A 13,712-nucleotide genomic window follows, 5' to 3' on the forward strand; every position below is an offset into this window, starting at 1 on the left:
TGTTACCAAGAGGTAACTTCGATGCGCGGCGACACAGTAGGTGGTGACGACAACACTGTTCAATAAAACACCAATAGCCATCAACCTCTGGTGGAACGTAGTCTTGGTCCCTTCCCACACAGTCGGCCAACCGTCGTCCCGACCGCTTCAGCTCCGAGCCCCAACTTTCTCCAAGCGCTCCACGAACGAGATTCACACGCGTCGAAAATTCGGGCCATAGGCTGCGATGCAGCGCCAGCGCCTCCGGACGACCAGAGGAAAAATCAAACTGGGTAAGTCGACTAGAGGAGAAATCGATACGAGTCGACATGGCTCAGCGGTGTTCTGCCCCAGCTTCAGTCTGTAAGCTCACTCTGAAGTTGGGGAAGGGTATAATGCCGAAATATTTGAAGAAGAAACATAATTTATGCAGCTAAACTGATGAAATTTTTGTATACAGATATATTATTATTTACGTCGAGACCCTGTAGGATCACACAAAGCATTCTGCCTCTTTTGAGCGTGCTTTCTGATCTTCCACGTTTCTCTCGTTTTTTCTCCATGGTGTCTCTTTCCATCTTCAGTCCACATTGTCCCTGGTTTCTATGGGACTTCACTTTCTGACCTCTCATTCCACTTGTGTATCTTGTCCCTGTACACATTTCTGTCTTCAGTTTCTGTTGGATCCATTTTTGTGTGATCCATGGTATTGTTGATTTTATCCCTTTTATTTATGTTAGAATTGTGCTGGCGAGTCGTTTCGGTGATTGCCTGATGATGTACCTGTGGAAGTTCAACCTTCATATGGTTCAAATGGCTCTAAGCACTATGAAACTGTGGTGTCACCGCCAGACACCACACTTGCTAGGTGGTAGCTTAAATCGGCCGCGGTCCATTTAGTACACGTCGGACACGCGTGTCCCCACTGTGTGATCGCAGACCGAGCGCCACCACAAGGCAGGTCTCGAGATACGGAATAGCACTCGCCCCAGTTGTACGACGACATTGCTAGCGACTACACTGACGAAGCCTTTTTCTCATTTGCCGAGAGACAGTTAGAATAGCCTTCAGCTAAGTCCATGGCTACGACCTAGCAAGGCGCCATTAACCGTATCTGAAGATAGTCTTATTTGTATTATCAAGAGCGATGTACCACAAGGATAGAATAAAGTTAAGTATTCGAGGAGCTGCATACTTTTCTTATTAGAATTCACTACTTATCCTGTTCCAGAATTCACGCCCATCTGCGTTAGATAGCGTGCATTTAGGCCGCCTCTATCTACAAGGTGTTGGCATATTTACCAACACATCATTGGCGACGATTTAACGGACAGGGTTTTGTTCTTTCTAATTGCTTACATTTACTTGTGTCATGGCTTCGCCCCAATCTCCAGATGTACTGTCCGAATTTTATCGCTTGCAGAATTAGCAGACGCAGGCGTTATTGGATGCCCTTGGACAGCTCGTCCAGGGTCAACGTGCCCTTCAACCCGATGCGGCAGCCGCCGCTTCACCGCTACCGCAGCCACAACTCGCAGTTGCACCGCCTGTTAGGCCCTACGACCCAGACGTGGAATCGTAGACCGAGTGGTCCCGCCAGTTTGGATTTCATCTCGCCGCCTACAGAATTCAAGGTAACGAGTGGCAGCCTCATTTATTGTCGTGTGTAGAGGTGCAAACGTACCGTGTGATAGTGAAATTGTTTCCCCGACGCGACGTAGCCACACTGTCCTACGAAGAAATTTTGTCGGCATTGGACGCCTATTTCAAAGAAGCAGTCAATGTCGTTGCAAAAAGGTATACGTTCTTTCGTACAAAACGTACGGCCGGTCAAACTAATAGGGAGTGGGTTGCAACATTGCATGGCCTTACAAGGGATTGTGCGTTTGAATGTGACTGTGGCCTTCCTTATTCAGATACAATGGTACGTCATGCAATTGCACAGAACGTTTCTGCTGTTCGCATACGGGAGCAGATTTCGAAACTAGTTAATCCCTCCCTTCAACAAGTGATAAACATATTGGATAGGCAAGATACACTTGACTGTGCTCAGGAATCTTTTGAAACTTCGCCTGCAGTGTGTAACATTAACCGGCCCGCCGGGCGCGCAGCACGGCCCGGTAAACTGCCCTCGCGCACGTCCGCAAAGCTGCCGCCACGCTCTAAACCAGGTGTGCCGCGCCAGCACACAATTGCAGTGAAATCATGCCCGCCGTGTGCTCTTAGACATTCGCGTGAAAATTGCCCGTCACGCCAAGCTATTTGCTTTTCCTGTAATAAGAAAGGACATGTTCAAAGAGTTTGCCAGAAAAAGCTCAGATCAGACACTCTTAATCATTCCAGGCCTTTTGCTTCGCGCCGGAATCGAACCAAGGACACACAGGCCTGTGAACCTTCAACCATGGACATTCATGTAGTTAATTCCACTTCGTCCAGTGACACTGTCTCTAACTTTGACAGTGATCGTCCCACACAAAGTGTGCGTCGACGTCGCCGGAAATCACGTCAATTAGCAAGTGATTCTGTACCAGTGTCTGTTCACATTGCACAAAACAGTCTCTCTTGTCATCAGGAGGACAATAAACTTTTTGTAGACTTGGACTTTAATGGCAAGGTGATACCATTCCAGCTCGATACCGGAGCTGCAGTTTCATTGCTCAATCACGACACGTACAAACAACTGGGCAAACCTCCGTTGCGTGCCGCAACTGTTAAGCTCACTACATATTCAGGACAGAATATCCCTGTGTTAGGACAGTGCACTCTTCTTGCAACATATAAGGGACAAACAAAACTTGTGTCATTGTACATTCTTCATTCTTCTACTGCAGTGAACTTGTTTGGTTTAGATTTATTTCAATTGTTTAACATGTCTATAGTAAATCAGGCCCTATCAGTGAATCAGACTGTGCCTTCAGACAGTGTTTCTCGTCTGTGTGAAGAATTTGCAGACATTTTTGCACCAGGCCTTGGTTGCGCTAAGAACTATGAAGCACATTTGGAACTGAGAATAAACGCGCAAACGAAATTTTTTAGAGCGCGCAATGTTCCTCACGCACTGCATGTTGAGGTCGCAAGAACATTACACGATTTAGCATCACAAGGTGTGAGTGAATGTGCGCAATGCCTCTTCCATTTCAGCTCCGCTTCATCGCTTACGCCGTACAGGTGTTCCGTTCGTCTGGACGACGGAATGCGAACGCGCCTTTCGCCAGTTGAAATCGGCGTTGCTTTCAAATACTTGCCTTACGCCATTCGATCCCCGGAAACCCCTTTTGTTGATGGTAGATGCATCGGATTTCGGGATCGGTGCTGTGCTTGCGCACAAAGTTGGCTCGCATGATCGCCCTATTGCCTTTGCGTCAAAATTGCTCTCGTCTGCGCAAAGAAATTACTCACAGATAGAGAAAGAAGCTTTGGCTCTCGTCTTTGGTGTTACAAAGTTCCATGATTTCTTGTATGGTCGTCACTTTACCATCATCGCAGACCACAAACCTTTGACGTCGCTTTTGCATCCGAACAAGCCTGTACCTCTGCGTACAGCGCAGAAATTCATTCGCTGGTCTATTTTCCTCTCGCAGTACCGCTATGATATCTTGTATCGGTCCACTGCTAAACACGGCAACGCCGATGCGTTGTCCCGTTTGCCTGTTGCTGAGGATAAAGCATTCGATTCTTCCGAACTTGCTTGCATGTTCATTGATGCGGAAATCGATGAAGTGGTCGAATCGTTTCCGATTGATTTTCGTCGTGTAGCTACAGCCACAGCTGCTGACCCCGTCCTTGCTACCGTTTTGCGTTTTGTTGCTACACAATGGCCTTTGTCAAAGTCTCAGATCGAGGATCCGTTGGTTCGCTGATTATTTGCTCACAAGGAGAGACTTTTTGTTCGACGTGGTGTTTTGTTGTTGCGTTCTGATGATGATCAGTCCAGAGTCGTGGTCCCACGTTCGTTACAGTCCTCTGTCTTAAAGCTTCTTCACCAAGGTCATTGGGGTATTGTGCGAACGAAACACCTTGCTCGTCAGCACTGTACTGGGTTCCGAATCGATGCTGCGATTACGAATATGTGTTCTTCTTGCATGGCGTGTGCCGAACAACGATCCGCACCGGCGCGGAAAGTCTTTGCATGGCCAAAAGCCACTTCCCCTTGGCAACGCTTGCGCATCGATTTTGCTGGTCCATTCTGGAATGCTCGATGGTTGGCTCTGGTAGATGCCTTCAGTAATTTTCCTTTTGTTGTCCGGATGTCCTCCACGACGTCCTCTGCCACCATCCAAGCGTTGTCTGCTATCTTTTGCATTGAAGGTCTTCCACAGACTATTGTTTCCGACAATGGCCCACAATTCATGTCCGCAGAATTTCAGTCATTCTGCCAGGCCAATGGTATTCAACATCTGACATCCGCGCCGTTTTCGCCTCAGTCAAACGGTGCCGCTGAACGATTGGTCCGGACTTTCAAGTCACAGATGTTGAAGTTGCAAGAGTCGCATTCTCGGGGGGACGCGTTGTTGCTCTTTTTGTCATCGTACGGCTCTCAGCCCCGAGATGGTCGCTCGCCAGCTGAGTTGCTCCACGGTCGTCCTCATCGAACCTTGATGTCTTTGCTACATCCGCCGCATCAGGTTCCTGTGTAGCGGCAGACTTCTGCTTTTGCTCCAGGCGACGTTGTATTTTATCGCAACTATCGAGGTTCACGGCGTTGGCTCGCAGGGCGCATTCTTCGCTGCCTCGGCCGCGCGATGTATTTGGTTTTGGGGGCCTCTGGTGAGGTGCGTCGGCATCTCAATCAGCTGCGCCTCTGTCGTCACACGGGTTCTGCCGCTCCCCGTCTGCTTTCAGCGACGGTGCCGTCCGGTCAGCGCCCTGGGGACCCATCTACTGGCTCGCCTCATCCCCAGGTGTTACCGACGATGCCATCCATTTTGCCCCATGGCGTCGCGCCGCCGCAGCCGCCGCCGCCGCCGCCTGTCCTCCAGCCGGCGCCGCCCGCGGTAGACGCTTCGCTGCAGGCGCCGGGCGCCTCCCTGGGTCACGCGCCGCCGATCGCTTCCCGTGACCAGGTGTCCTCCGCCATGGAACTCTTGCCCGCTCCGGACCACATGGCGTCTTCGCGCGTCGGGTACCCTGACGCAATGGAGGTCAACCCTTCGGCCCCTCCTATCTCTTTACGGGCGCATACACCGCATGTTGACGTGCACCCTGGACTAGGTTTTCAGGCGTTTCCTAGCTCCCCTCGGACCGAATGGCCGGGTGCGGGTGGCACAGCCTCGCCTGTTGTTAGGCTCCCCACCTCATCGCATACGTCAACATGGGGTCTTCCCCACGGCGGGCGGAAGCCTTATAACACGACCGTTCGCCGATTTGCGGGGGAGGAATGTGGTGTCACCGCCAGACACCACACTTGCTAGGTGGTAGCTTAAATCGGCCGCGGTCCATTTAGTACATGTCGGACCCGCGTGTCGCCACTGTGTGATCGCAGACCGAGCGCCACCACAAGGCAGGTCTCGAGATACGGAATAGCACTCGCCCCAGTTGTACGATGACATTGCTAGCGACTACACTGACGAAGCCTTTCTCTCATTTGCCGAGAGACAGTTAGAATAGCCTTCAGCTAAGTCCATGGCTACGACCTAGCAAGGCGCCATTAACCGTATCTGAAGATAGTCTTATTTGTATTATCAAGAGCGATGTACCACAAGGATAGAATAAAGTTAAGTATTCGAGGAGCTGCATACTTTTCTTATTAGAATTCACTACTTATCCTGTTCCAGAATTCACGCCCGTCTGCGTTAGATAGCGTGCATTTAGGCCGCCTCTATCTACAGGGTGTTGGCACATTTACCAACACATCAGAAACTTAATATCTGAGGTCATCAGTCCTCTAAACTTAGATCCACTTAAACCTAACTAACCTAAAGGCATCACAGGATTCGAACCTGCAACCGTAGCAGCCGCCTGGTTCCGGGACTAGAGCGCCTAGAACCGCTCGACCACAACGGCCAGCGTTCAACCTTCTTTTTCTGACATCTGTTGCTATGTTTGGCTAGTTTTTCTAGAGTATAATCGGCATCCTTCTTGTGTCAGCCTAGGGCGGAGAATTTTCCTCATCATTTTCCTTTCTTCAATGTCACTTTTTGTATGGAGTGTTAGCATCTCAGTTGCATACAGTATTTCAGGCTTGATTACAGTGTTGTACTGTCTGACTTTCGTGTGAATGGTCATGCACTTTTTATTGTATACGGGCTGTGCCTTGCCGAATGCTCTCTTCGTTTTTTGTAGTGGAGTGTTCTGTGTGACCTTCCCTCCTCCTGTAGGTTGAAGGACTTTACCTAGATACTTTAAGTATGCAACTCTGTTTATTTTGCCGGATTTTGTGTTTAAAAATTGAGCGTATGGTATCGTTGGCCGGGAGGCGTCGTCCAGGAATGTTCGGCCGCCAAGTGAAAGTCTTACTTCAATCGACCCCACATTGGGCGACTTGCGCGGCGAAAGTCAGGATGAAATGATAATGACGACAGCACAACACCCACTCCTCGCATGGAGAAAATCTCCAACCCGGCCGGGAATCGAACACGGGTCCGCTTGTATGGGAGGCGAGCACGTTATTAACCAGCTAATCAGTTGCACGTTTTGTGTCAAACTCTGTTATGTTCAATTTTCAGCAGAAAAATTCAGACATCTCGAAAGAGATTTGCGGCCCACCTTTTTCCGCGCATTCTTGTCTTACCTCTATTTGTTGGGTTGCTGTTGCTTCGTTGTCAGATAGTAAGCCCAGGTGTGCTGGTTTCCTGTGTCCTTAAGTTTACAGTTATTTTTCACATTTCCTCACTACGTTGTCCAGGACTAGGTTGAATAATAGTGAGAATAATCCGTCGCGTTGGCGCACTACAGTTTTGGTCATGAAGGGATCAGAGATTTCACCCATGAATTTCACATTCGATGTTACGTCAGCTAATGTCTGTTTGATTAATCGGAGTGTTTTTTGGTCGAATCCCTCTTCTTCTAAGACTCGGAACAACGATGGTCGATCAACAGAATCATACGCTTTCTTGAAATTTATGAAGGTGCAGATAATATGCGCATTTCTGATGGCCTTGTATTTTAGAATTGTTTTCAGATTGAGGATTTGTACTGTGCTTGAACAACCAGGGCGAAAGCCTGCCTGGTATTCACCGATTTTGTGTTCTGTTCTTCTGTTCTCTGGAGCAAGCATGCTGAGAAAATTTTGTAGGTGACGTGGAGCAGGGAGATTCCTCTGTAGTTGTTCACATTCGTCCTCTCGTTTCTTGTATAGTGGATGGATATGTACACATTTCCAGTCATGACGAAGTTTTATGTTTGCCAGATGGCAGAGATTATTTGCTTAAACTCTTGTAGTGACTTTGCTCCAAGATTCTTTAGTAAGTCTGCAATTATGCTATCTTCACCAGATGACCTGTTATGTTTTAGTTTAAGTATGTGTTTGTTGATCTCTTCATATGTTGGTGGGAGTGATTCTGGTTGGGTGGAGGTACAGTTCTGTACTGGAAATATTGTTATAGGTTCAGAGCAGTTAAGGAGATCGGAGAAATAACATGCCAGTTCTTCTCAACTCTCTTGGTTAGTTAGTGCTAGTTTTCCATCAAAAATTTTGAGGTGAGTACCCGTAGATCTTCCTTGAGAAGGTCCTGTAGAATTCTCTCGAGTTGTGGTTGAGGAAATTTATCTCTATAGCATCCACTTGCACCTTCATGTACTTTCACTTCTTTTGCCTAATACGTTTTGCAGCCTGCTTTCATAATTCCGGGAAACAACAAATTCTTTATGGGGATTTTTTACTATTGTAGTTCTGAAAAGCTTGTTTGCGTATTTGTAGTGGCTTTGCACACTCTGGGTCCCTCCAAGAGTGTTTGTTGATCTTTTTCCATGCTATTAGATCTTTTGCTTGTTGTATGATTTTTCTGTGTAACTATTCCCATTTGTTTGCTGGTTATAAATATTATGTCATAAATTTGACAGCAACACCACATTGCGATCTATCGTCAGAGTTATAATGAGAATCTAGTACATTTAGTCAGATGTACCGGAACGCATAGCACATTGGTGTTTTAATACATGAAACGGAAATGAGCGGGACTCTGAATCCACACAGCTCCATCACGAGCAGAGTATTCCAACAGATACCACATGGTGAAGTTTTCCTATGCCTGTTTGCACCTATTTAGCGGAAATTAGTTCTGCGCAGCGAGGCACTGACTGAGTGCAGCTGAAAAGCACACCGCACGCGGGCCAGTGTTTGCGTTTATGTCAGCACTTGCGGACAAACGCCGCGGTCTGGCCGAGCGAGAATAATGTTTGGCTTTATAACAGAGCGGTACCTGTTGCCGCGTGACACAATGCAAAGCACGCTTGGCAGCGCACCGGCCCACAGCCGACACTGCGGAGGCCGCTAGTGGTGGAGCGAGAGAACGGAGTCGCCGCCGCTGTGATCGGTCAACTCGTTACAAATCCTCTACACCTTTCTGCATTTAGTTCTGGTCTCTTAAAACCGTCTGTGAAGAAGTTATTCACATGTTGATCTCCAAATGCATTTTAAGTTTTTATTAGTTATACGCTGAAGTTAGTTTTGAGACTGCATTAAAATCATACATTGCCTGACGATTTTGTAAATGTGGCGTCACCAGATAACGTAGCTCTCCGCAGTTGCAGCGTCTCAGCCTATCGGTCTGCCACACGTGATCCGAAAATGAAACGTCATGTGTCTAGGGCCTCCCATCGGGTAGACCGGTCGTTGGTGCAAGTCCTTTGACACCACTTCGGCGTCTTGCGCATCGTTGACGATGAGATGATGATGATGATGAAAACATAACACCCAATCCCTTAGCGGAGAAAATCTCCGACCCAGCCGGCAATCGAACCCGGGCCCCTTTGCATGGCATTCCGTCGCACTGACCAATTTTCCTTCTTTTAATCTCACTTTGTTCGTTATTGTACGTTCCATTTGTTGGTGGCGGACGTCCCATGACGCCCATTCAAGTTCGTCGTGGATCCATTTACTCAGTTCTTTTGTTGCAGAGGGTGACTAACCCTGTGACCGAACACGCTGAGTTACCGTGCCGGCACGACTCAGTTACCGAGGCGCACATCGTGCGAACCCAAGTCAAGTATTATCATCACTGTGGCTCTGGGCTACGCGCTCGGGTTAAGCGCCTAGAGATCAGGATTCATGTCTTACGTCTGGCAGGCGGTGTTTTTGGCCATTGCGGTAGGCAGCTGTGTTTTAATATTGGGGTAAGATCTGCTATTTTATTTACCGATCTCAAAGTGTCCCTTGGCTTACTGCAAAGTGCAACATAAACCAAAGGTATTGCGTCACAAGTAAGTGAGGGTACGCTTCCCAATTGCCTCGTAACCAGAAAATGACTTACACATTCTTCACTAAATAAAGTCTGTGTGAAAATGAAAGAGAAGGAAGAAACACAGATAACATTTTCAAGAGGTGCTCGAAATTAGCTCCGTTTGCTCGAACGCAACTATTGCATCACTCAGCCATCCATTCCCGCCCAACCTGCGTCGAGGTACGTCATCTGGTGACGTGACACGTTCAACATTTCTCATGCATTTTTGGAGTATTACCCGACATTTGCGACCTCATGTGTATCTTATTAAGTCAGCAGTCACAGCGTCATCTGCTCCGCTTCGAGGGATTTTTAAACGTTAATAAGAATCACCTTGTATACGTACCGAATGCATTATATGCTAGGCTTCGTGCTGCTTACGCTATTCAACTATTTATTGATGTGCATTACTGTATAAATAGTAATTATTATGAGTGTAAAGCAGAAATGCTGAGATGTTAATTTACGACCTGCTTGGACAGTACGCTGCAACACAGAGCCTAACAGTTGTAACATTTAATGATGTAGCTACTTAAACCTATGCACACTCGCCCGGTTAGCCGAGCGTTCTAACGAAAGGCTTTCCCGAGTGGGAAGGAGCGCTTGGTCCCCAGTACGAATGCGCCCCGCGGACTTGTATCGATTCCGGTAAACCAACCAGTTTGTGGATGGTTTTTAGGCAGTTTTCTATCTGCCTCGGCGAATGCGGGCTGGTTTCCCTTATTCTGCCTCAGCTACACTACGTCGTCGATTGCTGGGCAAACAAGTTCTCCACGTACGCGTACACCACCATTACTCTACCATGCAAACATAGGGGTCACACTCGTGTGGTGTGAGACATTCCCGGGGGGGGGGGCGGGGGGGGGGCGGGGGGGGCGGGGGGTTGGTCCACCGGGGGCCGAACCGGACAATAACCCTAGGTTCGGTGTGGGGAGGCGGATGGGTGAAGTGGACTGCGGTAGTCGTCGTGGGGTTGTGTACCACTATGGATGCGGCGGGGACGGAGCCTCTCCGTCGTTTCTAGGTCCCCTGTTTACACACTATACAATACAACCTATGCAATGGTTGAGGAGATCCACTTCTTCTCATTACTGTCATAATGGGATTGTACTCTGTCCCTGTAGCGTTAGTATGAAACTTGTCCATGCATTTGTGGACATTAATTTCTGAAGTGGGTTTCAGTAACTGAACTTCTTCATCACGAACCTTATTAGTCTTGATAATGCGTATTCAAGGAAGAGTGACGCGTTATGAATGAAAACTAGAAAGGATCTCCCATGTTAAACAAGATACGTCTGATACATTAAAGATACATATTATCTTTGTTGATGCACAGAAATGTTTTACCCGTACCTTTATGAAAAATTTTCTTTCAGTGCAACCTGTGTTCATCATACTCTATGTACTAGTAATTCCATTGTACGATTGTTTCATGTAAGCTAGCAATACTGTTCGCTTTGAGGTAACCTTAAGAGATGCAGACGACCAGACGACGGGGTGGATACACCCCGCCCGCTGGCCGCTCTATGCCGCCTTCTGCTACGATAATGGACTTTCCTGATCATTTAGATGAGTCCTACCTCAGCTCAAGACGCTGCTAGGACCGAATCCTTGGGTCCATCATGCCGTCATGCTTGGTCATCATTTACTTGACGTTCAACAATTTTAATAATACAGCCTACAATAAACTTTCTTATTGTAAGTGTTTAGTAGGTAGTACAGACACGGTAACGAAAATAATTTAACTATTGCATCTCTAAATCACCACTCATTTCAAAGCTATGATTCTAAAACCACTTTTAAACATACTATTTAGTTCGATTTTCCACAGTGAAAACACTTACGATACGTGTTTCCTGTCAACTACACCCACACAAGGGGAAGGAGGAGGGGCCACTGTGTATTTAAATCGTCCGGAGCACAGTCAAGATTTCAGCTGTTGAAACAAAGAAACAAATACATGACACCAGGTACTTTACCAAAAAATAATACTATAAAATATCTAATAATTATCTGATCCATTAAGAGTCTTCATAAGGAAATTATATTATCTAAACACTTATCATCTCTAATCACAATAACATCACGAGCTCGCGTGAAGAATACTGTTTCCCACCTAATGTAAAAGCCACTCTCCAGCTACCACCAAGTACCAACATTGTGTCAAAACATTCGCATGACTAGTGTAATCGATTGGCTTTACCCAATACTCCTAACAAGAGTGTCACATCCGTTCAAGAGATCGTTGTAATAAGTTAATTCAATATGTTGAAACCCCAACTCTTAAATGTTTAACGTATGTTGGTCGCTATTTATTACCCTTGCAGTATCTTCGAAAGTAAATGGTAAAAAAATAATTGAGGCTCCTTAAATTTGTCTTCCTCTTTCCGTCTCTCTGAATCTTTTAATCACCCTGGAAAATGATTGGTTTGATGACGTGTGGATTTGGACTTCACCCACTGGCCATTAGATGCAGATTAGCACTCTATGAAAAATCGGATCTTGCAATCTAAATTTCTTGTTGTGAAGTCTTATCAATGTTTTTTGTATAACGAAAATGATCCTGTCGCGTTATACTTAATAATATCTCGATCCGCTGGTACCAAACTTAGCTCCTCCACAAAAACGACTTTGAACCTGACTGCTGCGAAATAAGGTAACGGAATGGACTTACTTGGCCAGCAGTAGGAAAATTTTTCAAAACCATGTTTAGTACACTAGGTCTTTCTTTGTTCTGCTCCTGCTGTGATCACTGTGATGTAACGCCCTTCTGAAAAGTTTGGTCTTGGAAAACTGCAGTATTAGCATTTCGGGTCAACTATTTACTTCTCTCTCTTTTTATTATATGGGATAAATGACAATGTCCTGCCAGTCAGTATCCAAGAACCTTTCTGTTGTTAGTTTTCATTAATTAATTATAGTGACACAGTACATAACAAGACGACATCGACAAGTTCCATTCCTTCCTGTTGTGAGTTGTTACCCAAACTAAAAGGTTGTGAAGAGAGTCCTTGATGAACGAAAAAGTCGGATACCGGGATGCACAAGAAATGTCCATCGAAGATTCGATGAAGTCCGTGGTGCGCATGATGGAACTGGCTTTGAAGCAGGGAGTTGTGTCGTGGTGCTCGCGGAAATATCGTCTCGAATTTATCCGTCTACGTCCCCAATGGCCTCACTGATTAAGTTTGTTTGTCCGTAGTCCTGCCGGACACATAATGTGTATCCACAAGACGGGTGGCCTGTAATTGATATTAATCTCTCCAATGGCAAAAGATCTCGGAGTAGTCCCCATTTGGGTCACCAGGAGGAGCTGCCAAAGGGGAGAAGACCATGAGATAAAGACTGAATAACCAGGGAAAGGACAACTTTATACAAGTCACGGAGCGGAATATCGGAAGTTTGAACGTGCTAGGGAAGCTAAGAATCTGAAAAGGGAAATGCTCAGGCTCAATCTAGATGTGGTGGGGGTTCAGTCAAGTGAAATGGAAAGTAACTAAGGATTTCTAATCAGGTGGGAAAAGGATAATATCAACAGCAGCAGAAAATTTCATAATGGGAGTAAGATTCATTATGGATAGGAAGGTAGGGTAAGGAGTGTGTTACTGCGAACAGGTCGGTGATGAGGTTGTTCTTCACAGAATCGACAGCAGATCAACACGGACAACGATTTTTCACCTATATATGCCGACAATGTAAGATGATGATGTGGAGACACAGAAAGTATGTGAGGATATTGGATGGGTAATGCAGTACGTAAAGGGACATGTAGATCTAACAGTCATGGGGAACTGGAATGAGGTTGCGGGGAAAGGAGTAGAAGGGTAGGTTCCTTGCTACAAAGAATAAAAGAAGAAAAATACTAATTGATTTCTGCAATAAATTTCAGCTATTAATAGCAAATACTCTCTCCAAGAATCACAAGAGGACGAGGTATAGTCGGAAAAGGCTGGTAGATACGGGAAAATTTCAGTTAGATTACATCATAGGCAGCCATAGATCCCGAAAGCACATACCGGATTGTAAGGAGAACTCAGGAATATATATAGACGCAGATCAAAATTTAGTAATGATGAAGAGTAGGTTGAGCTTCAAGATATCAGTCAGAAGGAACCAACACATAGAGAAGTGGGATACGGAAGTACTGTGGCATGAAGAGATATGCTTGAAGTTATCTAAGGCTATAGACACTGCGATAAGGAGTAGGTCAGCAGGTAGCTGAGTTGAAGAGGAATGAAAAGGGCGTCACAGAAGTTGGAAGAAAAAACATGTGTACGAGGGAGGTAACTGCGAAGAAACCATGGGTAATAAAAGAAATATGTCAGCTGATCAATGAAAGAAGGAAGTAGAAAA

This window comes from Schistocerca serialis, chromosome 6, assembly GCF_023864345.2.
Source record: "Schistocerca serialis cubense isolate TAMUIC-IGC-003099 chromosome 6, iqSchSeri2.2, whole genome shotgun sequence".
Lineage (NCBI taxonomy): Eukaryota > Metazoa > Arthropoda > Insecta > Orthoptera > Acrididae > Schistocerca > Schistocerca serialis.